Below are 27,194 nucleotides of genomic sequence, written 5' to 3'. Positions count from 1 at the left end.
GCAAATTGAAAAATTGAGCCCTGTGATTTGGAGAGGTCTATAAGAGTGTTCACACTCTGGCGGAAGCAGGGCTCTTTCAAGTCTCCACAAACTACTACTCACACCTGTGATCTGAGAGAGAGGCGTGTCATCCTCCACACACTACTACGCACACCTGTCTGAGAGAGAGGTTTGAATGGAAAGGTCAGTTTGTCCAGGCACCCTACTATGCACCCCATCTTTTGAGATAGAGGTGTTAGTGGAGAGGCCAGTCTCTCTCCACACTGAATGGAGAAAGCAGTTCTTCCTCACACCCTACCATGTATGCCCATTATCCAAGAGAGGGGTGTAAGCGGAAAGGCTAGTCCTTCCCCACATACTACTGCGTATGCTTATGAAACTGTGGCGGGGTGGTAGTGGAAAGGTTATTATCTCTCTGTACCATACTGTGTATAACTTACACCCTGGGGGAATACTATAAGTTATCAACAGAGAGACTAGATAATCCGTACACGCTACTACGTACACCTATGAGCTCATAGAGAGGTCTCAATGGACAGGCTAGTCTCTCCACATACCCTACTATGCACACTGGTCATTCCACAGAGAGGTCTCAGCAGACAGGGCAGTCCCACCACACACTCTGCTATGCATATCCGTCATCTGACAGAGAGGCCTAATTTGAGAGGTGAGTCTCTCCACACACCCCACTCTGTACACCTGCTATGCAAAAGACGGGTCTCTTTGGAAATAGCCAGTCCCTGAATACACTCTAATATGCATAGTTGTCATTTGAGTGAGAGGTTTGAAAGTAAAGGGTAATCCCTCTTCATACTCCAGAACGCGCACCCAACAAAGGGCTCTCAGTGGAGAGGCTAGTGCTTCCCTTCCAATTGTGTTGTGAACCCGCAAGAGTCTCATGAGAGTAGAGTGCAAGCTTCAGGAGTGAGGCTTGCTACATGAGGCTTGTGCGATCCTGCAAGACACTTGCGAGACCCGCATGGAAAGTTACTGAGCCTGCCACAAGGTGTTTTATGATCCTGCAAGAGTCTCATGAGATCGTATGGATAGGAAGTAAAAAAAAAAAAAACAAGGGCTGAAAGCTCAACCAATAGACACCATTCTTATTACACGGCTGAAGAAATGTTGTGATGTGATTTACTGCAAAAACATAGATAGCTCTGTTTGTTCTTGGTGCTTTGGAGGAGAAGGAAGTCTGGGTTGTGCTCAGTAGACGTGAACTTATGTGGAGCTGAAAGAGACTGGTGCCTTCATCTGCATCTAAGAAAGAACCTAATTTCAAGTATTTAATAATATATTTTATACTTTTTGTTGTGAAGTGTCAGTAAGTGTACTAATGTTAGTAAATGTATTCTGCTCCATATTTACAGAGTGAAAAGCTGTTTGGGGAGGTGTAGATGTGTGAATATAGCTTTGGAGAGAAACATTTTACAATGTAGAGAGATGTGAGCAAGGTTTGCAGATAGTGTTAGAAAAACGAAATGTTTCAACTGTATATACTTGTTCGTAAAGGAAGTACTGTTTCTTAAATTCTAAAACAAAAAATGTAATAATACAAGCTCTACTGTTCTTATGAACCTCATTACAAATATTTTAGCCCTATTAGATGTTTGAGTGACGATATTACTATTTCTACAGTAAAACACTATGTTGCGTTTTAGCAAATGTGTGTTACGGTGATTGTGTTACTTTAAAAACTGTTATGGAAGCAAAGATCATGGCATAAATATTTTTGTGGGTGAACAACATAGTGATGTTTACACAATATAGTGATATGTCACTGTTATGGATTATTGATAAGTATGTAACCTTTATCTTTTTGGTTATTTTCTCTTTTTATTTTTAGGAGGAAAATGAAAACTTATATCTGAGGAAAAAAATATATGCTTACATAAGCAGCAAAAAAGAGCCCTGTTAACACAAGCAGGATTATTGTGATATTGAGGCATAACTATGTCTTGAAGCACAGTGTTTTCAGTTGGAAGGCTGTGGCAGTGATGGGACAATTGTGCAGTTCAGCAGCATGAGCTAACTCTGCATGAGCTAGTCTTTGTGAATTGTAATTTATAGACATGGTTTCTTGAAACTTTCTTGTCACCTAGCCTGCTGATTTATACTTGAAATTGAACACTCTTTGGCAGGCTAAGGTGGCTATAAGACTGGAAAAGAAGTGCTACCTGAATCAAAAACCAGTAGGCAAATAAAGCAAAAACGGGAAGACATTGGTGTCTGCTGATGAGTGTTAAAAAACTGTTATAAGTAAAATAGTGGTTTGTTTTGTTTAATAGTTGTTGATATAGTTTGTTGATATAGTTTTCAAATTGTAAGTAGATTTTATTAGTTTGCTTGCATGCTAATTAGGCAATACAACCCACACAACTAAATAAAAACAGAAAGTGATAATTTCAAAACGTTCATTAGATCAAAAATAAAAGCCACTATTACTTGCATACAACTAGATTCCTCGGATTCAAAAGATAGATATCTGCTGGGGCAATAATCAGAAAAGCATACACACCTACACATGTTCAAAATAAATACAATACAAATACCCATAAAACATAATAATGGATACAATACCAAGCTCTGACCCTGTTTTAAATATCAAACAACTTTTGCAGCACAGCACACTCCAGCCCCGCACTTATAAACACCACATAGATACCAAACTAGACAATGATAACAACAGAAAAATGGTGATTAACAAAACAGGTAGGGCAACATGGCAAACTATATAAGAACGTGTAAAAACATACATATGGAGGAACATTGTCTACTACCCTCAACTGATGCACACCAACAAAGAAGTGCCACACTACATAAAAACACACATTTTGTGGAATAAATACGAACAATAAAAACGGAGTAAAAATAGCAACACCCCTCTAATCAACACTAACAAGCAAAAACAAACAGGCCACATAATTAAAAAAGGGTACCCGGAAGCTCCTCGGCTACAACAGATAAAAAGTTTGCCACGCCCAGCAGACCACCATAGCATTACAGTGCAAAATTATATTAATTAAATCACTAATACAACAGACCTGCAGCTCTTTAAAAACAGGCAATCGTAAGCCTTGTCTTATGTTAGTGATACAGGTACAAAAACAATAAGTTGCGAAAACGGTCATACATTGAAATTTTAAAAAGAGGAAAAATCCCTGTGCCACCCACTCTGGTTGATACCAACCCATTTAATGAAAGTAGGAACCTGGCCCACCCAAACCTTCAGTGCCCATCTCATCACAGATCTACACTTGATGTCCCTCAAATAAGGTTGAATTGAGCCACAATAATCAACTTTCATTAGGTGCTGCAAACTACATCTCTTATTCACATCAAATGAATCACTATAAAGCAAATGCTCTTTAATTAGGAATCTTCATGCTTGTTTTTGTTGGAGCACCAACACAGATGAGGAAGAATACAAGATAGGCAGATCCGAGGACGCTTCCACATTCCGTATAATATTTACCCATTGTCTCGCAGGTTTCATTACCCCCTCAAAAAAAGGAATATAAATCATGAAAAGATCACATAATATTGGAAAAAGGTGGCTCTGACAAGAGCCTTTGTGTTTATAGTGTACAGTATTTAGTTACACACAGAACTGGATGCATTCCTTGATGTTATTAAGGAAGATTCTGTTTCCTTCTGCAGAGACGTGCACTCCATCTCACCTATAGATTCCTGACATATCAAACTGGACGTTGTTGTGACACAGAGCCCATGCTATGGCCACAGAGAAATGCAGAAACTGTTTTATTGACATGTTTCCAGGATTTCTCATTCAAAGGCAAAATGTTTTTGACCACTGCCATTTCTGCCTTTGACATATACTAGAATATACAAAGGCAGTTTGAGGAAAGAGACATCAATTGTGAAAAGGTCGCCTTATTTTGTATTTCAAGAGCAACACCTGTGATTGTGCCTAGGTCATTGTCAAGTCTGGATGCTCATAATAAAAAATGCTGTCAACCATCTGTAGCAAGTGACGACACTTCATTCCGCTATGGCCAATCCAACTTATGTCTAAGTTTGGAAATCCAAGATGCTTGTCAATACCACAATTAATAGCATGTTCACTAGCCCAGTAGATGAAGCTGTATTCCAAAATCCCGAGGCAAACCATGGTGCACTATGGAGATCTCAGTCACTAGAGGAGTGCGCAGGCAAATGAGTAAGGTACAGGAGCAATGTCAAGTTATTTGAAGAGAGAGAAAATGGGAAGGTGGTAAAATTAGAACTGTAAATGGTAGATATTTGGCAGTTACAAAAGTAGGCTAGGTTGTGATTAACTACTGTTTGTATGGTGCAGTTACTTGATATATAATATGGGCTTTTCTAGTGCCTGATTTTAAAATTTTGGTACAATCCCACAGGAATCATTGACAAGCTTCTGCAGGTCGAGCTTGATGAGGGGGTCCTTGTACGATTGCTCGAGACTCTCACAAGAGTGGCACGAAACTTGACCGAGTGACCCTGCAATGAGGTTTTTCATTTTGAAATTGTGAGAGTCTTGCAAGTCAGATTGTACAGGGAGAGAAAAGTGTGTATTACCACACTACCAGTGTCATTAACTGCTTAAAACAACTATAAACAAATAAACATAAAGCACAGCTAGTCAGGATGAATTATAAAGCAAAAAATAAAAGGTGACACAAACTATTACAGGGGGCTATGGTACATGTATTACATGTACTGCGAAACAGATACATTTCTTCTGTGAATAATCCAAAAATGAAGCTTTATTAGGGTCAACTAATAGGTGACTTTCTTCAAAGTTCAAAAAAAGCTTTGATATGATTGGCTGGAAGGCTTGAGGGTTCATATACTGTATGTATTGTATAACCTCAGACACCTGAGATTGCCCTTGGTGGTATGGAGGTGAAGCCTGAGATTGCCCTTGGTGATTTGACTTGTGCTCAGCAGAGGTCATTTGACGTTTGATTAAAAGTGATTGGTATATTTAGGTATCTTAAAGATACAGCTTTAATTTCAGGTAAGTAAAATTATACCTTAATTTAATTATGAAGCCTCTTACTAAATATTAACATAAAATAATATATTTAGAAACATGTTTAATTATATTTGTTTACTGTGCCAGTGCTAGTCATTCAGATGTTTAAAATGATAAATAGAAATTAATTAAAACTGCTTTCTATTGAACCTTAGCTGATTATATTTTTCAGATATTGTTGAGTTCATAGGTGGCTATGGAGATAGGTCTGTTTTAGGATGTAGATGGTTCTCAAGGATGGCTGATGTATATTCCAAATTTTCAACTTACTGTGTGTGTGTGTGTATATATATATATATATATATATATATATATATATATATATATATATATTTGGGCAGTGGGTGACCTAAACACAGTTAAACATATACTAGAGTGTTTTGAAGTACAGAGTGAGCACTAACTGAACTAAACCATAGATGCAGCTTACTCATAGAAAATATGTTTGGGATAAGGAATGAATTGCTTAGCAAACTGTTTATCACTGAGGTTTTACCCTGTACATAGGTGTTTTGTACAGAGTACATGCGGACACTAAACTGAAACATTCATAATGTAAAAAAAAAAAAAAAAAAAAAAAAAATGTATCAGTTGTAAACCGAAGGTTTTTTGAAATTCTACTGTATTTCATCTGAACATTGATAAATTGTGTTTTATTGTGTGCTGTACTTGTATAATTGCTTTACAAAATAGGATTCTATATATGTCCTTCACTGAAAAAAAGTATTTATAGAGAGATGGGGTTCTAACAAAATTATTTTACTCCCAGTATTTAACATGTTGAGAGGCCTCAACTGAGGGGCTATTTTGTTAGAAAAGTGTTTTACTGGTACTGTTTAAATGATAGATCAAACACTCTCTTCACTCTGAGAAATATCTGTTCAGAAATATTGGTTTATAACTAAAGCCATTCACACTCACTGTTTAACCTGTCGAGGGCTGTCAGGAGAGATGGTGTGCTGGTATAAATGTGGACCATTCTGTATAGGTCCTTGTAACAAGAGGTTACTGCTTCGTGAAACAGTACCAGAACTAAAGTGTACACTGTTTAAATCTGGTAGGAGGGGGCCTAGTGCTTGTCTAATACATTCTACACTAACCTCTACACTAACCCTTTACTCTCTTCAGAGGTTTCAGTAGGCACCTTAGTGTCTATAAACCCATTCATACCCCATCTTCTCTCAGAAAATATACATTTGTGCAGGGGCTAATTACTCATTAAACTCTTTTACACTCAAGTTATAACCTCTACAGACCTATTAATAGAGCAGAAATGTTCGGATACAAATGAGATAATCACTTTGTACAGAATTAAATTATAAACCCTTGTTTCACATGAAGGTTTATTGTCCCTCATCTCCACCTTCTTGTAAAATGTAGTAGCACAGGGGATACTGTTTGTAAGACCTTTTAGACACACACCCTTTAGTCTGTTCAAAGATACTAGTACACATATTGCTCTTTATAATGCCATGTAGCATAGGAGGTACTAGTTCACTGAGGCCTTCAATACAAAGCAGTTGTTCTCTGTTGAGCTGTCACTTGGAGTCCTGTAACGGGGTAGTATGATATAATATCACTGTTTTGTGAAACTGTACACAGCAAGAATGTATAACATGCTGAAAGATAGTTCACAGCATCTACATTTCCTTTCAGTGCATCTACACAGACTGTCTATTCTGCTCACAGGAATCATTAGAGACTGTTGTGACTGTAGTGAACTGAACACTATATCACTCAGACCAAAGATCTCTAGAAAGGGATCACTTTTTCAGTATATCCTTTCATACACAGCCCTCACTGTGAAGAGATGGCTGAACAGAGAGGCTATGCTGTCATAAAATCTGTGGATTGGTAAAGTGTGATAATAGAAGACGTCTGTTTGTGTTGATCCTTCTACATACATCCCTTATCCCTGAGAAGTGTCAGTACACAGATAGCTCTTTCTGATCTGAACCAAACACCATATTCACTATGAGAAAACATCTGTTGTGAGAAATTGGTATATTAGTATATTACTAAATACCGTCACATCTATCTTTTAACCTGTTTAGGGCTGTCAGCCTAGCAGGTGTGTTGTTATATATTTGAACGTTTCACTCTGTATGGGCCTGCATTAGAGGGAGTTTCTGTCTCATGAACAAACAAAGTATATCCTGTTTAAATCTGGTAGGAGAGAACCTAGTGATTGAAAACCCTTCTACACTAATCCATTGCTCTCTTCAGAGTTATCAGTAGAGACCTTAGTGCCTATAAACACATTCATACCCCATTTTCTCTTAGAAGAGATACCTCTGTGCAGGGGTTAATTACTCACAACTCGTTTACACCCAACCTATACCCTATACACACACCTTTTAGCAGAGATGGAGTGTTCTGATAGAACTGATATAATTACTCTTTATAGACTTATATTACAAACCTTTGCTTTTAGATCAAACATTATTATCCCTGATAGCCACTCTGGTAAAATGTAGTAGAACAGGGGTAGTGTTTGTCTGAGGCCTTTTACATACACCTTTTCCTGTGTTCAAAGATATTAGTAGACACCTTGCAGTTTATAAAGCTGTGAAGCATAAGAGGTACCAGCTCTGAAAGGCCTTCTACACAAAGCCATTGGTCTCTGTTAAGCTGTCACTTACAGAGACTAAGGTAGTATAAAATAGGATCACTGTTTGATGAAATTGTACTATGGAGAGAGAATCGTATGTTATTAGTAATATAGAACTTGGGTTTTATTTTATTTTTTCTACACTCACTGTTGTATTACTAACAAGTCTATAAGAAGCAGAAATAAATATTATGTGTTTTTTATTTCAACAGTAGAGCTTCCAGACATTTGAAGATGACAACAAAACAACAGAAGAAAAAGAGGATAAATCAAATGTATTATAATGAAGTCTTCAAACATCAAACAAAGCCAGAGAAAGAGAATAATTGTAAAAGTAAATATGAACCAAGTAAGAGATCCAGTCTTTAAAAAACAAATAATAATAATAACATTATGTACACTTTCTTCTACAGGTATGAGGAGAATACAACATGTCTACATCTAACAAAAATCATTATTCTTCAAAAAAGATAGTGTCACAAAAAAGCCCAAGCAGACAGACTTAAGAAAAAGACATGTAAGAACGTTGTCAGAAGTTCTTTCGTAGAAGACTAGCATGTAATATTATGTGAAGCATGAAAGCAGTAAAAAACAAAAAAGCTTTGCAAAACCAGAAAAATGTTGTTGACTGTGTAGTTTACAAGGATTTCATATTAAAAAGAAACCATTTATTCTTGTTTTGAAGAAAATTAGATGTTTAGATAAACTGATTAATTCACTGAAAAAAATGCCACCAAAAGTTTCAAGTGAGTAAAGCAAACTTCTGCAGTTAGTGGAAACCCACTTCCAGTACTGAGGCATTTTTTAATAAGGAGAGTTATGTACAAGAAAATCTGTTAATATTTGCAATTGACAGAGATAGAAGTGAATGTGAAATCAATGAAGATACACCAATTGAAAAAGGAAATTTAGTTCCTAGAAATGTAGAAGAACAAATGACTATTGAAGTGTTAGCTCAACATATTCAAAAGCCAGTTTTTGAGTGCAAATGTATAGACATATGCAACATAAGACAGTCTATTTACAAACGTAGACTACTCGTAAACAAATTCAGCAAACGGGCTATAAAGCAAAAATAAAACTAGTTCACAACATTGATCCTTGTCGAGTATGGATACTTACAAACCTTCAAAGACATTCATTGGCTTGCTTATCAAACCAAATCTGTGACAGCATTTTCTACCACATCTGAATGCTGTCTGTGCACCACACTAACATGCATAATCTTGTAAGAAGATTGTATTTTGTGAAAAGTCCAGCTCTTCAGCTTGACAAATGAAATTATATGCTATTAAGAGGTAGTGATTCTGAAGTCTGTTCTTTAATAGATGACATTCAGATGCATCACTTTGGGTCTGAAAGGCCAAGTGAACAGAATGAGATGGCTGATGAGAACAACACTGAAAATGATAATACTAGCACAGTGTTAAAAAAAATTAAAAAGGAAATTGATGCATTTGTAAGAACGACTGCAGGAATTCCAGACAAGGTGCATGCTCATTGTAAGTGAAATCACTACTAACCACGAGCCAAATATTTGATATCTGTGAAAACATAAGACAGTGATACAGTACAAAATGTTAAACTTTCTCTTTATTCGATCGCTGAAGATAGGTTTGACTTGTATATAAACCAGATTGTCTGTGAATAATGTATTGACAAACTGGATGCTAACAAAAGGACTCCTAGAGGAATTCATAACAAACTGGAAGTTTGTGTAATTCCTCCTCAGCTTCAAAACCTAAGACTATTCTCATACACACAATACATCCATTCCAAGCCACTGTTAGAATGGACAATAAAAAAAAAAAAATACCTTATTCTGAACTACTAAAAGGTTTGAAAGGTAAAGTTGTGAACTTGCCTTTGAATATGACGGAGAATATTACAACTAAAGGGTAGATCAAGATGAAGAAGAACCACTAGTGGTTCTAGTGAATGAAGTACCTACCAAAGACAAACAAATATGGAAGGAACTTGTCAGCATTGATAGGGCTTAAGAATACTTTAAAATACCTTAAAACAGAAAATGTATTTTACTAAGATATCAATGTAGTGGAACAGGTTACCTTTCTTAGGGCAGAAAGTTTCACATCAGCTTCTTCTGCTCAGTTTGGAAAGGTTGGTTTAGGTGAAGTAGAACAAATATATGAACATTACAGCATTCACCCGGTACATGCCAGAGATATGGATATGATGGATGTTTCTTTAGAATTGTACCAAATGAATTAAGCAAATGGGGAACCAGTAAGTGTGTGGGAAAAAGAGTATAGAAGCACAATGTTTTGCAATGTTGTTTCCTACATGACAAGGTGGTCGTTATGATAAACGTCCACTACAGAATCCTGCATCCGAATATAGATCCAGTACATTGTATTCTGAAGATCTCCGCTTAGGCAAAAACATACCATACAAGTTCCACCTCTTGTTTGAGAATAATCTCTCAGAGCTATCATATGCTGTGGGACATGTTATGAAAACAGGTACATGGTTTAATGGCATCACTGCAAGAGATTTAGTGGAAAAAGCACATGGTAAAGATAACGTACTAGAAAATAATTTGATAAATGTTACAGCTTGCCAACATGGTACCAATGAATATTGGTTCCATCATGATGGTGAGCCAAAATGTATGTTACGCAATCTAGGTTCACCCACCTGGTTTATTACTATGAGCTGTGCAGAGTATGCTTGGGATGATCCTCATGACTTTCTCAGGCAAGCTAATGCAAACATTCCAGGGATTGATTTCAAGTCTGCAGGTGAATTGTGTTCCATTGATCCTGCAAATGTTTGCAGACTGCTGAAACACAGATTTGAAGCCATGCTTCATTTTATCTGCAACAAAAAGAATCCATCCCTAGGTAAGGTTGTGGACTTCTTCTAGAGAAATGAAAAGCAAGCAAGAGAAGAACCACATATACATATGTTATAGTGGGTGAAAGGTGCACCAAAGTTTGGTGAAGATAATGATGAGTCAGTGTAGTCATTCATTGAGCAATATGTAACTTGTAACATTCCAGAAGAGTCTCAGAACAGAACTTTTTGGCAATAAGCCTTGCGGTTCCAGTCACCTAAATGTGGCAAATGTTGACAGAGATACAGAGCAAAGGGAAAATACTACAGTAAGTTTTGTTTTGGATTCCCTAGGGCTGTAATTTCCAACAGCTTTAGGGTGCACTCACTATGCTCCCACATGGCCCCTGCTTTTTTGTTTGTTTCCACAGCAAAGTTTTTAAAGGCAATAGAAATTAGATAACTGAGTACTTTATTTGTAAAAGAATGAGTGCCAGTGTCTACTAGTAAATATCAGAGCGCCAATTTACGAGGCTGCATAGCTGCAAATTCACCTCAAGACTGCGTAGCTGCAAATCCATCTTTTACCCCTTTAATCCAACACCAGATACTACTTGCCCCTTTAGCTCATTCTTGCAGGGTACTGCTTTCTCCCTATGTGATGGCTTTTCAGTTTTTCTCTTCCTACTTCTTTTATCTTTGTGTGTTTTTTCCCTTGGTGAGTGACTGGTGAGGAAACATAAGTGCTGGCCCCCAAACATTAGGGGTAGTAGGACCCCCTGCAACCACTGTCCCAAATAAGCACTGTATTAACCTCATTAATGACAACTAGATCCACATTTTGGGGCCTTGTCAGTAAAACACATTGTTTCACGTTTTTCAAACAGCACACCTTGTAGGCAAACTATGAGATGGTCAAAGGATAAAAAGACATATCCACCTTTGAAATTCGATTTTACTTCCAAAATGTCCGTTCGTGAACTGACATAATAACTTGGACAGTCCTACATTTTTCTTCTTCTAACAAATGTTCTGGATGGATTTGGAACAAACCAAGCACAGGTTCAAGTAGGATTAAGCTCTATTTTCATGCCAGATTGGGTAAACTTCTTTTTAGCAATATTTACCACAGCAGAAAGCAAATATTTGTTTGGGAACTAAGGGGGTCATTACGACCCCGGCGGTCGGTGTAATAGTGGCGGTAGTACCACCAACAGGCTGGCAGTACATACTGCCACTATTATGACATTGGCAGTTTGGCCAAAGCCAAACCGCCAATTTAACACACCGAACGCCGCGGCGCCCATGGCATTATGACCCTGCCCATCGCCATGGTTTCTGTGGCTTCTGTACCACCACAAAAACCATGGCGGTAGGCACTATCAGTGCCAGAGAATTCCTTCCCTAGCACTGACAGGGGTCTCGTCCACCCCCTCCCCAGAGTCCTTCCCCAACATCCCTCTCAAACCCCCCCCAACATACACACACCTACACGCACATACATACAGACTCATACACACAGGCATACCCACATTCACCCACCCATGCAAACATTCATTCATACACCCACGCAGCAACACTCACAAACATACATACTAGAACACACGCAATCACACGACACAACTTACACTCACACCAATTCATGCACACATGCATTACACACACCTCACACCCGCATGCACACACAAATACAGTCACACACACCCCCACACAACATCCCCCCACCCCCTATTGGAGAACCCGACTTCCCTGCTTGCAGGGGGTCCTCCGGCAGGCTCATGATACGGTCGGCGGCGTTTTGCTTGCGTGCCACCTTACCGCCATCCGCCGCTTTCTGGCGGAATTCCGTCTACGGTCATATTTTGGTGGACGGTTGGTAGCCACGGCGACTGTATGTTGGCAGCCGTCGCGGTAGGCAGCATTGGCTGCCAATGTTATAATGAAGGCCTAAATGTTTTGACAACACCTTATGACACTCTATTACTTTTCTCCCAACCAACCTGTATGAAAATTCCACAATCATTTTTCAGTGAATGTATATTTATTTATCTTAAAGATTTTATGCAGATACATCAAATAGGTCCAAAGTTGTTAACGACCCAGGAAAGAGCTATTTTCTGTAAACTGCAGCATAACCATGCCTGCAGAATGGCTGTTGGGAATTCTATAGTATGTAATTATGAGTCAATGGCAGAATAATACATTTTGAGCCAGTGGTATGTAACAATAATTGGCACAATTAATGTATAATTAATTGTGAGCCGTCCTCTGAAAGCCTTCCTAAGCCAGCTGTGACACTAAAACACTACTTGTCCTCATGCTATAATCTTAGCAGTCGCAAGATGGTTGCTTGGATACTTAATCTCAAGGCTGTATGCTAATAGAACTGCTTTCTTGTTTACTCATTTAACAAATACCTGCTATATACTAAATTCCTGAGTAACATAAGTAAAACCAATATACAGGGAGTGCAGAATTATTAGGCAAGTTGTATTTTTGAGGATTAATTTTATTATTGAACAACAACCATGTTCTCAATGAACCCAAAAAACTCATTAATATCAAAGCTGAATATTTTTGGAAGTAGTTTTTAGTTTGTTTTTAGTTTTAGCTATGTTAGGGGGATATCTGTGTGTGCAGGTGACTATTACTGTGCATAATTATTAGGCAACTTAACAAAAAAAAATATATACCCATTTCAATTATTTATTATTACCAGTGAAACCAATATAACATCTCAACATTCACAAATATACATTTCTGACATTCAAAAACAAAACAAAAACAAATCAGTGACCAATATAGCCACCTTTCTTTGCAAGGACACTCAAAAGCCTGCCATCCATGGATTCTGTCAGTGTTTTGATCTGTTCACCATCAACATTGCGTGCAGCAGCAACCACAGCCTCCCAGACACTGTTCAGAGAGGTGTACTGTTTTCCCTCCTTGTAAATCTCACATTTGATGATGGACCACAGGTTCTCAATGGGGTTCAGATCAGGTGAACAAGGAGGCCATGTCATTAGATTTCCTTCTTTTATACCCTTTCTTGCCAGCCACGCTGTGGAGTACTTGGACGCGTGTGATGGAGCATTGTCCTGCATGAAAATCATGTTTTTCTTGAAGGATGCAGACTTCTTCCTGTACCACTGCTTGAAGAAGGTGTCTTCCAGGAACTGGCAGTAGGACTGGGAGTTGAGCTTGACTACATCCTCAACCCGAAAAGGCCCCACAAGCTCATCTTTGATGATACCAGCCCAAACCAGTACTCCACCTCCACCTTGCTGGCGTCTGAGTCGGACTGGAGCTCTCTGCCCTTTACCAATCCAGCCACGGGCCCATCCATCTGGCCCATCAAGACTCACTCTCATTTCATCAGTCCATAAAACCTTAGAAAAATCAGTCTTGAGATATTTCTTGGCCCAGTCTTGACATTTCAGCTTGTGTGTCTTGTTCAGTGGTGGTCGTCTTTCAGCCTTTCTTACCTTGGCCATGTCTGAGTATTGCACACCTTGTGCTTTTGGGCACTCCAGTGATGTTGCAGCTCTGAAATATGGCCAAACTGGTGGCAAGTGGCATCGTGGCAGCTGCACGCTTGACTTTTCTCAGTTCATGGGCAGTTATTTTGCGCCTTGGTTTTTCCACACGCTTCTTGCGACCCTGTTGACTATTTTGAATGAAACGCTTGATTGTTCGATGATCACGCTTCAGAAGCTTTGCAATTTTAAGAGTGCTGCATCCCTCTGCAAGATATCTCACTATTTTTGACTTTTCTGAGCCTGTCAAGTCCTTCTTTTGACCCATTTTGCCAAAGGAAAGGAAGTTGCCTAATAATTATGCACACCTGATATAGGGTGTTGATGTCATTAGACCACACCCCTTCTCATTACAGAGATGCACATCACCTAATATGCTTAATTGGTAGTAGGCTTTCGAGCCTATACAGCTTGGAGTAAGACAACATGCATAAAGAGGATGATGTGGTCAAAATACTCATTTGCCTAATAATTCTGCACTCCCTGTAATAACCACAAACTGAACAATGTTATGTTTTCTCGTCTTTCCACCTGCTCTTACTCTGTTTTACAAAACTCACTTTATTGTCCTCCCCTCCTCCACTTGTGTACTGTACAGGTAATGGTGCCATGGGAGATGTTCGGATTTAAGCTCTGCCAAGTTGGCAAAGTTACTGTGTTGCACAAATATGATATCCAGTCAGTAATAAACACTACCAAACAGTTATTCCTGCTGCCCTCAACTGGACTTCCTACAGTTTGGTCCTTAAAAGTACCTCTAGGGAATGAGCCTCGGTTGCTTCTAGATGTACTCCATTTAACACACCATCTGGTGGACTCCAGCTATCCACATGTTATGCACTATATGACGGTTTCAACCTAAAGTAATTGAACACTGCTGAAAGGGTAGGTATGAGCAGCTGTACCTATCGGTCGCACTCTTCAAAACACCTCATGCTCTGATGCCCCCTGCACATCTTTGAACCTCAACCAGCACCTTCTGTGTAAGCCAAACTACGTCCAATACCCTATCATCCAGGTCCACAAGAGAGTGACTGTAACCCGATGCAAATTGGAGTGTTTCGTGGCCTTGTCATGGGTATGACGCACTATGTGAATGCTACAATATAATACAATGCATAAACAACAATTTAGCCATCAGAAAGACGTTAGATATCATTCCCTCTATAGCACATACACTTAACATTTGTAATGGTAAAATGAGGGGTGTGGAGTTTTGAAACATATTTACTTGCCCTAGGGACGCAATGTGTAAGGAATCTTGTTGTGCTGTTATGTTATTCTCTCTCCAAAGAAGCACAATGACCCGATGCACACTCATCCTGCCACATATCAGAAAACATGCTGTGGGCTACACTGTCAACATAAAAAAGGAAAGAAGACAGTAGGCAGAACTGTATGCTAACCTGTCTTCTTCCCGGCCTCAGAAATGCCAATTGTAAGTGACAGTAGTGTAATTATTCGATTTCCAATCTCCAAACCAAAGTTCATCTGGGTAAAGTTCTGGTAAAGGAACTCCATCACACGAAGTCCTAGGAAGTCAACTGTAGACTAGGCCCAGTTCTAGATCTTCAACATAACAGAGTTTCCTCAGGTTGATGGATGTATTGTATAATCCTGAGAGCAAATCAATATTGCTCTCACTAAACCAGGTTACCAATTGCTCCGTTGAGGGCTATGATCTTGCAGTACATATTCACGTAGATAGGGATGTACAAAATGCACATTTGGTGGGATCTTCTTAAGTTTTTAGCGCATGATAATGGCAGTCTACCATAGGAGCCAGGGAGCACATGTGAGTGAAGGCAGTAGTGCCAGCTCAGAAAGGTGTTTATTTGGTCAGCAAGCAGGTTATCAGAAACACTGCATATTATTTCAACTGCAGCATCACATTTCATTCAAGGATCAGAGGGCTAATGTTCTTCCTCTGTGTTGCATCTATTCTAAGGCACCACTTCCCCACTAGAGGTTGCCAACATGATTTGGCAATCGGCTTTCCATGTACAGTAGTATAATTCATCCAAGATGCTATTTAGTTCTTCCTGCGTCCTTTTTATTAAGCCTTCAGCCTCTACCACTGCCATCACTGCCCCTGTCGGATTCATTTCAGAGAAGTAACACCAGTAAGCAACCTTACCAGGTTCTGCACGGTCTCTGAGAGTTTCACCCTTATTTTCAAAAGGGGTACACCCATATCTGCAACTGCAATTCTTTCTCACTGATGTTCTAAACCAGCTTAACAATTCATTTGGAAATGTCCTCTTTGTGCCAGGGAAGGTCAATGACATAAACCTCAGATCATTGCGTTAAAGGCTTCACGTTCCAAACCCATATCGCAATCATTCATGGAAATGAACTGTAAACTGAGTTGCATAATGTTTTCTCCTTTCGCAGAACAGTGTACCTTTTACTGTAGTTCTGAAGTACTGATGAATTAAATCTTCATGCCAGTATTCTGCATATAAGTCACCCGCATTGTAGCGTGCACAGTACAGTACAAGTGGATGTTCATACATTAAATTATCTGGGCAGTCTATACCCTTAATATCATGGATATACCCTGAAAGGTGCACATCAATTCTAGTATGCAATTAGTGCTGCACGGCATAACAGTAGGAGTAAGTATATGTAGGGTCTGCCATATATTCTCTAAGAAAAGGACCTGAATTACATTCCTCAAATGTTTGGATGCATCCGATTAAAATTTCATCCGCAAAGCACCAAGTCTCCCTTGTAGGCAGTACCTGCTTCAATTAGCTTGAAGAAAACGCTATTGGTGATGGTGTTTGGGGCATACACATTAAGCATCCATTTGCACCTACCATTTAGGCAGGGTTTGATAATCCATGCAGTGTTACATAGTCACCATTAGAATCTGGCATGGACACTGTGGATTTAAATCAAAGTTCACTTCTTAGCCAATATCGCCAATGCTCTGGTATGTGTTGATTATGAAGAGTAAAAAATGTGTCACTTCTATCGGTTAGTCAGTTTGATGTGTTTATCTTTGCTCAAATGAGTTTCCTGGGAAAATAACTTGTGAGCATCTCTTCCTTTAAAGTAGTAGTAGTAGAATGATTGCATCCATGGGAATGCAGTGTTTCCATTGACTCAATATTAACAATATAAGCATTTCTACTACCCAACTGGATCTACCTAATAGGTTTCAAAATCCAGAATAAGTGGTAATCTAATGCTAACCTGACCAGTCTAAAGAGCACTGTAACATGAATGAACTAAACCAGTTTTAGGTTAATCCCCAGAACATTTAAAAAAAACAGTAAACGGCATGCTCCCATTTTCATATTCCAAGACTAAGAGCAAATTGGACAATCTAAGTCATCCACCTGTATCAAACTATCAATATGTATTAGTTAGCGATTCCAGTCATGTCACTAGCGATCAAGGGAAGGATCAGAGGATTCACTCAAATCATGCCCAAGGACAATTTATTTTGCACAACCCTGCTACTTACCTTCATACAGATCGTCTCAATGTGACCCATGGTTGCCCTTAGGAGGACCTCTTTTTTGGCTAATTGCACACGAATATTCCTGAGCAGAGTGGTGAGTTGGTGCTACATACCCAATCTGTATGAGTTAATTATGTATTGAGTTAGGTTAGTTATTGTCCAGTGTAGTCCTTGTGATTCACAGCAAACAGTAATGAGGACCAGTGAGCTTTCCTTTTAACAGTGGTGTTAAATATCACAAGTATATGGTTGTTAAGAGACAATTTTGATGAGCTCAACAAAGTGAAAGGAGGAAACACAAATATAATTTACATTCAATCAAAAGGTCTAATTACAGAAATTTCGTTTTCATCTTCTATCACAAGAAAGAGTGGCTGCCGTGCTCATAGAGAACTATATGCATTTCGAAATGATCATCAGTGTACACTCCACTTGCAATTGTGTCTGAGAGTACATTCATATCTAAGTATATAAGGGCTGACAAAACCGTACCATGAGATAATGCAAGAAGTAGTAGTTTTTCCTATAAGATTTTCTTAGGCTAATTTTCAGTTGTGTATTTTGGTAGAGCAAGTTTTGATGGAGATGCCATTCAATCATATGGTCTCTCACTTTCATACAAAGCCATCTAATTCACAATCCTGATCAACATCCAATTATTACTCACAACACCAAAGTCACCTTCAAAGATATACTGAGAACTCTTCCTTCCTCAAAACCACCATCTATTCACAAAGGACATTAAGACTAAACACCTACTCATATACCCAAACAACTATCACTGTAGTGCAATGCAAACTATAAGCCACACAATGCCACCCCTATACCAAAACTTAAAATGCCAAACTGTTCTTACTAAACAGGCACCTAAACACACTAAAGTAATAATTTGAAAATCAAAGTAGTTCGATTAGCTGCAAAGCTCCAGCTAACCTGTTCAGAGGCTGATTTTAGCAGTTCTGCAATAGGAAGTGGGACTGTCAGGTGCCTGGTTTGCAGATTCCGGCTTTTTACATGGGATGTGTTCTGGGGTGGATGCTGGTGTGACGCACAAGCACTCTGGGAGTTCTAAAAGATTCAAAGGCCAGTTCAGAGCTGGGTTCTATCAACCTGTTTCCTCTGCAGCAGTACAACCTCAGGCCGATAAGATGGCTCCTAATACTAGCCGCAATTGGGTGGGTGGTCTATTAGAAGGTGTGGTTAAGATCCATGTGACATTATGCTGCCAAAAGAAAGTAAACAGAAGGGTAGAAAAAATAACTTTTTTTGGTCCTCCGCAAGGATGTGCTCAATACAAGGTGACCCTCACTAGGCTTCTTTAACTCAGGGGAGTCCCTACTACTCTACCACCTGGATGCCTTACATATATCTTTTCAGGGCACTGACTACAGATTATATAAAAATCAATGGTTGAGATATAAGAGAGCTAGATCAAATTGAGGAAACTGTTACATGTCTGGTGAAGGTGACTCAACATGCATTGGCTTTGGCCGAGCAGCAGAAATTAAAAGACCATGTAGGGACTGTCGCTGTACATTTGGAACAAGCTAAACCCTTGGAAAATGCAGAAAGGGTCGCCAAACTGAGAATCTTGGGGGTCCCACAGGGAAGATGCTAAGATGCTGCTGCTTGCATTTTTTACAGCTTATGTAATAGGAACGGATAACCCAGCTGCACCGGATATCCGCAGAGCTAGGAGGTAATCCACAAGAAGGGCTGGAGTGAGGACATCTTTTAATGGCACAATCCTGCTAGTGATAGCAGTCTATTCTAAAGAGAAGCAGCCACAAAAGAGGCTGTGAAAAACAAAATAATCACAATTTAGAGGGAGTAAGATCTTCTTGCTTTCTGATCTCAGCCGTGCAATGGAAGACAGAAGGAAGGAGTCACGGCTGGTATAAAAATGAGCCGCTAGCTATGAACTGTGATACCTCATTAAAGTTCTCAGTGCAACTCAAGGAATCTAATATAGAATCACCAAAAAGAAGGTTGTTAGTATTTTCTCTGAGCACTGAAAGAAACCCCAGTTTGAGGACTGCGCTGTAGAGATAACAGAAACTTGAGATCTTGTGGAATAGCTGTGAGGCGTAGGGATGTCCTCCTCTCTGGACGACAGGAGTTGAAGAGTTAACTGTGGTTACATGCTGTTCTATTTTGATAATTATATGATTGCTCTCTCTCTCTCTCTCTCTCTCTCTCTCTCTCTCACTTCCTATCCCATTTTCCCTTTATTCTTTGCTCTTTGGTATTCATCTAGAACTGGAGCTTACAGGCATGACAGTGATGAAGGTATGAGACACTGATGGTTGTTGCTATTGTTAAGTTGTGCCAAGATATTCTCTATTTCTTTTAAGGTTGTAATAGGCGCAATAAAAAAAAGGTTTGCATTTTAAAATTCTAAATAAAAATAAAAAAGCCTACAGTGCCATGATATAATGGCCATATTTCTGGCCCAAAAAGACTTTGCAAACAAACTGACTGATGCAGTGAGCCAACCCAAATAATTACTTAAGCTAATGGTCCACGTTTGTACTCTAGATCACCTGCTGGGATAATATGCTAAAAGCTAAAAAATGGTAACTGATCATACGTGACCTGTGCATTACCTTGAACACTGTTGACCTAAGCAAATTCACCCCCTTCCAGGATTTTCACCAAGTGCAGGAACCCATCAATCAACTACCTTTGTCTTTTCTCTTTCCTCACAAACTTCTCTCAGAAGCTAAAACTAGACCAATCCATATCCCCATCCTAGTATATTTTTACCATTTTTTTTCTTTTATAATACATGGGATCTTGCAATACCTGTATAAAAAGCAAGCCTCTGTCTTTATTAGAAGAGACTTGTGACACACTTAGTAGCTTGCAATAAAAAAATGAGAAGCTGTTCAACTGTAATAGCTTATTACAGTTGAATTCTGACATCACAATGTCTGTTGCTAGAGCCAAAAGCCAAGCATAATTAAAGCTGCAGTTTCATTTAAACAAATGAACCATGACTTTCCTCCTTCGGCTCTGTTTTTCTACATCAACAGTGATGAGCAGAAAGGAGATATTTGTGGCAAAAGGTTTATATGTTGCACAACGGTCCGAGGGACAGGTTTTTCTTTTAATCTGACCTGTGCTATACCGGTTCTAATATTTTTTTTCACAACAAATATCTAACTGCTTTTCAGGTGTGTTTAATTTTGCACGAACGACTCTACTTTTATTTTTCATGTTCTGCAAACATGCTATCTGTTGCTTATGAAACAGCAATGTTCCAAGGATTTTAATGGTTTGTGGGAAAAGTGATGGTGTGGCCATGTATTAAGAGGAGTAAAGTACCCCTGTTGCATATTATAAGGATACTGCAAGACATGCTGGAGTTCCAAGACCTTATAAAGGAACTACATCTTCAGCCTCGTTCCTCTATATGTTCAGAGAACTCCTCGGTGACTTGCAATAGCTTTGCAATATAAGGCAGGTGATACTTTATTGTATATATAACATAATACAGTAATGAAAATCAGAAACACAATTCTTGGAAGAGAAAATCAAACCGATATCAATCTTGCTGTTGTTTAAAGGTTACATACCACAATGTCAATATCAGTGTCTCCATCTGTGCACCCCTTTTCTTTTCCATAATGCCCCCACCCTGTCAACAAACTTCTTTTGCTGATGATACCTGTAGTCCTAGGCTATCTTATCCTTTCTCACTGCCTTCATGTGTGATTCCTGTAACCCAGCCCACAACAAATAAAAATGCACAGTCACTTCCAATTGAGAATCATCAAAGACTACAACTTATAATGTATGCAAATTGTGTGCAGTTTTACTTGAGGGTCAGCAGAAAGGAAAACTAATAGAAAAATGCAGACATCTAATTGCACAGGATGTACGTTAGGAAACTCTCTAGAAGCCCATAACATCCAAGCTAAATAACTTCACAAGTCCTCCTTTATCGAAAACAAACGTGTTGTACTCCAATAAAATAAGAATGTATTACTTTCCTGAAACTCTTGTTCTCCAGTATTGGTATATTTCATAGATTCACATGCTTGAATCAATTCCCGTCGTTCCAAGTGGGAGTCCCATAAAGGAAATGCAAGATTCAGTTTAATAGCCTATCCATGTACTTTAAAAAAAAAAGGACCAAAGTAGAACAATGACCAATCAGGCAACAGCACCCTCAGAACACTCCCAAGAGGCATCTTCCCTCAGATTTTCCCAGCACTAGCGGGACAGACCTCACTGACCACGAAGGAGAACCTCTAATGGGAGGGGTGTGGGTCGCATGTTAATCTATGAAAGATACCAATACTGGAGAACAGGAGTTAGAAGAGGAGTTACAGGTAAGTAACAAATTCTTCCTCCGGTATTGGGTATCTTTCATAGATTTACATGCATTAATCAGAATAGTTAGCAGTGCAATGCATTAGCACTAAAATACATATGATTATGAGAGCGGATGGTGGGTACAACATTATACATTATATGGTAACAGGTTCACCTTTTTGGAAAAGATGCTGAAGTACCGCTTGAACCACGGCTGAATCAGTGGTCTTTGCTGAATCCAGACAGTAGTGCGCTTCCAGGTTGCAGCACAGCATATATTTTCGATGGATACCCCAGGAAATAAAACCGCTGTTGTGGAAACTGCTCTCGTAGAATGTGCTTTAGTCTTTTGTCTTAAAGGCCTGCCCACCTAAGAATGACAGTACTGAATGGCTGATGGTGGTCTTGGAGACTAATCTACCTTTGTTACTGTTGCCATAGACTGCAAAAAGTTGATCAGTAGTATGAATATGTTTTGAGTGATGCAAGTAAAACTTTAAACGTCTCTTGACGTCAAGAGTATGGAGGCTTGTTTCCACTGGTGTTTGAGGGTTGGGAAAGAACGGCTTAAGCACAACTGGTTGATTTAGATGAAAAATTGGTAGGAACCTTTGGTATTTACTTGGGATTAGTCCGCAGATTTACCATTGTCTTTGAATTGTAATAAAGGTTCCTTAATAGTGAACACTTGTAGTTTGCTTACTGTTCTTGCGGAGGTAAGGGCTAGTAACAATGCTACCGTCCAAGTAAGGAACTTCATTTCACCCTTGAGAACGTGTTCAAATGGACTTTTAATCAGTTTGGATAGTACAGTGTTAAGCTGCCATGTAGGCCGCAGTGACTTTACTGGAGAATATCCTATGAAGAGTCCTTTAATAAATTGGACAATTAATCTGTGCGACCACAAGGAAGGAGATCCCAAAGTTTGCCTATACCTGGAAATAGCAACTAGATGCACTTTGACAGAGGAATGCGTTAGACCAGATTTGGCTAGAGGCAGTAAATATGGCAACACTTGTTTGGGAGGAGATGTGATAGGGTGTACTTTAGATTCCTCGCATCAAAGACAAAATCGTTTCCATTTGAAGCAATATGTTTTGTTGGTAGAATCAGCTCTGGCCTTTGCAGGAATACTCTGACAATCCTCTGGAATGTCTAGGTGCTATAGCTCAGGGTGCTCAGAAGCCAAGCTGACAAATGCAGAGAAATCTGGTCTAGATGAAGGACCTGCTGATTCTTCATCAGCAACAAGTCTACTTGAGGCTACAGTTTAATGTGTTGTCCGACAACATGAGGAGCTCCGTAAACCAGTGTTGTCTGGTCCATCATGGAGCGATGAGTATTAACTAGCATGGTTCCCACTTGATTTTCCCAAGAATCCTGGGAAAAAGTGGAATCAGGGGAAAAGCGTAGACATATTTTTTGGACCATTGCATCAAAAAGCCACTCCCCCAGATCCCTTTTGAGGTTACCTGCTGGCATAAAACCAGCATTTCTTGTTCTCTTGTGATATAAATAGATCCAGATTTGGTTTGCTCCATCTCTGAATTATGGCATCCAGGACCAGTTGGTTCAATTCCCATTTATGACACCTTTGGGTCTTTCTGCTCAAGGTGTCTGGTAGAGAGCTGTGTACTCCTAGGCGATGTTCTGCCCTTATGGTCACGTGATGACGTAGTGCCCACGGCCAGATAGCTTGAGCTTCTTGGGACAAAATTTTGGATCTTGTACCTCCCTGTTTGTTGAGGTAATGCATACTTGTTGCGTTGTCTGTCCTTATCAACATGGAGGAACCTTGAATTCTCCGCAAGAAAGCTCGAAGAGCCGGTGAGATTGCTCTGAGCTTGAGCTTAGGGAAATTTTGACTGTTCTGGTGTCCACTTGCCCTGAATTTGGAGATCTTGCAAATGAACTCCCCATTCTTCTAGAGAAGCGTCTGTTGTAATGACGTATTCTGAAATGGGAGAAAGGAATTTCAGTCCTGCAGAGAGATCGTCAGAGCTTGTCCACCAGGGAAGAGCAGCTTTCATGACAGGTGTGATCTGTATGATGTTGTCGAACTGTCCTGACTGGAGTCACTGTGTATCCAATTGCTCTTGGAACTGTCGCATTTTGAGAGGAGCATAAGGCACTAAGACAATGGCTGAAGACATCATGCCTATTAGAGATTTGATTAGGTGAACTGAAGCACACTTTTTTGAAAGGGAGCAGGCCAGAATTGAGAGCTTCTGTTGCCTGTCTATGGAGAAGAATGCCTTGTCGAGCACTGTGTCTAGAGTTGCTCCCAGAAAGGATATTCTTGTCGAAGGTGAACAGAGAAACTTCTGGAAAATAATTGTGAGGTCAGGGTTTGAAAGCGGTGAAGACATCGGGAAGTATCCCTCGACGCCTGCTGGAAAGAAGGAGCCTTTATCTGTTATTTGTCGAGGTAAGGGAAAACTTGAAGGCCTTGTTGTTGCAGGTGGGTCGCTTCTGGGTCAAGACATTTCGTAAATATCCTTGGAGCGGATTGGAGACCAAAAGGGAAGGACTTTGGACTGGTAATGAGTACTGGCTACTGTAAATCTGAGGAATTTGCAATGGATGGTAGTGTGAAAATAGGCATCCTGTAGATCGAGGCTGGTAAGGAAATCTTGGTGGAGAAGGTGGAGAATTTCTTAGAGGGAAACCATACATAAAGATTGCTTCTTCGGGTACTTGTTGAGTTTCCTGGATTGAGAATGGGACGTCACGCCCCCGATTTCTCCCTCACAAGGAAAAAACAGTAGTAAAATCCCTTTCCTTTTTGAGAATGTGGAACCTGTTCTATGGCCTGCCAAAACCTCCTGGCGAAGAAGATAAGGTCAGATGGGAGGAATTTTATTGGTGGAATGAATTTCACAGAACAGCCATGCTTGACGATATCTAGGACCCATTTGTCCATAGCTATTTTGCTCCAGTGATGTAGGTACTGGGAAATTCTGGCACCCACCGAAGGATGAATAGGCGGTGTAGTTGGGAGATTGAAGTGGTCACTGCCTCCTAGCGTTATCCCTGGCAGAAGCAGCCTGTCTCTTTCTTGGTTGTTGTTTAGAATAGGCTGCTGACAATGGTGCTCAGTAGGGTTGATGCTTTAGATAAGAGGACCGAAAGGACTGCTGGTAGGACTGTGGTTGGTATCTCTGGTATCCTCCAAGGAACGAGTAAGATCCGCGGCCACACACTATGCAAAAAGGGGTCTTACAGAACTATAGAGTTCTAATGGACCAAGCTGTTTCCCTGTCCACTTTTATGGCCTACAGGTCATCATCGACGTGTTTCAAAATAAAGAGTGACCGTCGAAGAGCATATCAAGAATTTTCATTTGAACTTCTGGATGGAACTAGGTGGTGTTACCTAAACCCTGGCGCCTACATTCGGCAGATTCCGCCAACTGCTGGGAGCCTATGGATACAAAATCCATTTCACAGTCAATAATTTCAGATGCCGCTTTTTCGCCTTCCTGCAAAATGCACATAGGTTTGGTTTTCTTGTCATCTGGCAGGAAATCCATGTATATGGCAATGTCTGACCACGTTTGATGATCACATCGCCCCAGAATGGCCAGAGAGTTTGAGGCCCTGACAGTCGTACCTGACATGACTGTGAATCTTTTATCAATATTGTCTAGTCGCCTGCCCTCCTTGTAAGGTGGAGAAGTGATCGGGGTGGGAGGATTTTTTGACCTGCTTCGTGCAGCCTTAGCATGACTGAATCAGGTCTTGGATGTCTGATCAAACAGGTAGGGAAGTCCTTTGGTGCTTTGTATTTTTTTTTATCTATTCTAGGAAGAACATCTGTGACAGTCGGTGTTTTCATTATTTTTACTCCTTCTTCCGAGATATAATCTACAATCAGTATTGCTCTAATTGTTTTTTCTGGATTGATCCTTGAAATTGTATAGAAAACAGTCCTTTTGCTTAATAGTAATGGGAAGTTGGAAACACCTGGCCGCTCTCTTCATTAGCATGTGAAAACCACCAATATATTCTGGTGGAGAATCCACTGGTTGTGGAGTTGGAGCGGAAGGCGGAGGAATGAGGTAACCATCCCATTTATTGGCGATGGTGCGATTGTCTGTTATTTCTTCTTCTTCCCTAGCCCCATCACCATCAGAATTATCATCCGTTGTAGAGGGATTCTCTTGCGGAGGCATGGCAATGTGGGATTGCAGCATTATTCTTGAGATAGATGGGGGAGGTTGATGTTCTGGCGATTTAGGTGGAGGCGTAGGTACTATCGAATGTGCTGTTGAGCTTCAGCTGGTGTTGGGAAGGGCTTGCAATAATCTTGAAGCATGCTTTGCAGGTCTTGGACCAAGGTAGCCGGAGCCTAGACCATGCATGGTGGTGATGGAAGAGGAACATAAGGATGAAACTACTCCATGTAGTTTTGACTCTGGTAAACAGGTATATTATAATCCTGTTCTTCCTCTTCATTCTGAAACTTGACGTGCAAGTCAGAGGGGCTGTGAGCTGCACCAAACATCCTTTGATCGTTGGCTGATTCCTGAATATCCAGCAAGTGGCTGGGTGGAAGTGGGAACACGTCAGCAGGTAATGTGTATTCAGGACGAGCACTCTGTGGAGATGGCAAAATTGTCATTGACTAAGTCGTTGACGGTAGCATCGACGGTGTGTCCAAAAGCAACAATGATGGCTTCTTGTGATTGAACTTCACTGAAGAGGAGGGGGACTTTTCCGACTGATGCATCGTTGGCAAGGTTGTGGACGACTGTGGTACTGACGGCGATGTGGTCGTCGATAGTGCTGGCACAGTCTTTGTCAACGTCACTGCCGACACAGTGGAACTCGTCGATAGCATGGTCGTCGATGACGAGGAAGTCTTTGTCGACATGGAAACCGACGTCACTGACTGAATGGATGCCGATGGTGAAAGCGTTGACGGGCTTCCAGTCACGTCACTTATTGTTGCCGTCAATGATGGTTTTGACGTTGTTGATGCCGTCAACTATATTTTTACAGTGAATTTACACTTTTTTGAGACAGGTTCAGATGAGGACTTAGGTTCTAATGGAAGGGCTGTAAATGAAGTAGAGGGTTCAGATTTAGAGTCTGAGGAAGCCCTTTTTAGTTTTTCCCCCAAGGGAGCAGCCTTCCTTAGCTCCATGGTGGGTCTTTTTTAAGGCCTTTTTGCTTTGATGAGGGGACTCATGGTGAGACATTTCCTCTTTCTGGAAGTCTGTGAGCAGATTGAACACTTGCTGCTTTCCTTCTCAGAAACAACAACAGTCTTGGCTTTAATATTCTGCAACCATAATAAAAGTCTTCCCGCAGGGGGTTTCTGTAGAACACATTCTGCATATCATGCAGTCTCTCACCTTGTGGGACAGATGAAGGCAATATATACATTCTTTATGAGGATCCTCTGAATGGAGCCTTTTCTTACCACAGGTGGGAC

General features: G+C 40.1%; 1 protein-coding gene across 2 annotated transcripts in view; it reads right to left on the bottom strand.

Annotated features, from left to right (window-relative positions):
- The window catches only part of TEX2 (testis expressed 2), a 465,912-nt gene that overhangs the window by 321,195 nt on the left and 117,523 nt on the right, over nt 1–27,194 (bottom strand). The window lies entirely within an intron of this gene.

The sequence above is a fragment of the Pleurodeles waltl genome, chromosome 7, assembly GCF_031143425.1.
Source record: "Pleurodeles waltl isolate 20211129_DDA chromosome 7, aPleWal1.hap1.20221129, whole genome shotgun sequence".
In the NCBI taxonomy this organism is placed as follows: domain Eukaryota; kingdom Metazoa; phylum Chordata; class Amphibia; order Caudata; family Salamandridae; genus Pleurodeles; species Pleurodeles waltl.
Note: the sequence above shows the minus strand (reverse complement) of the source record. Positions and strands in the feature narration are given on the sequence as shown.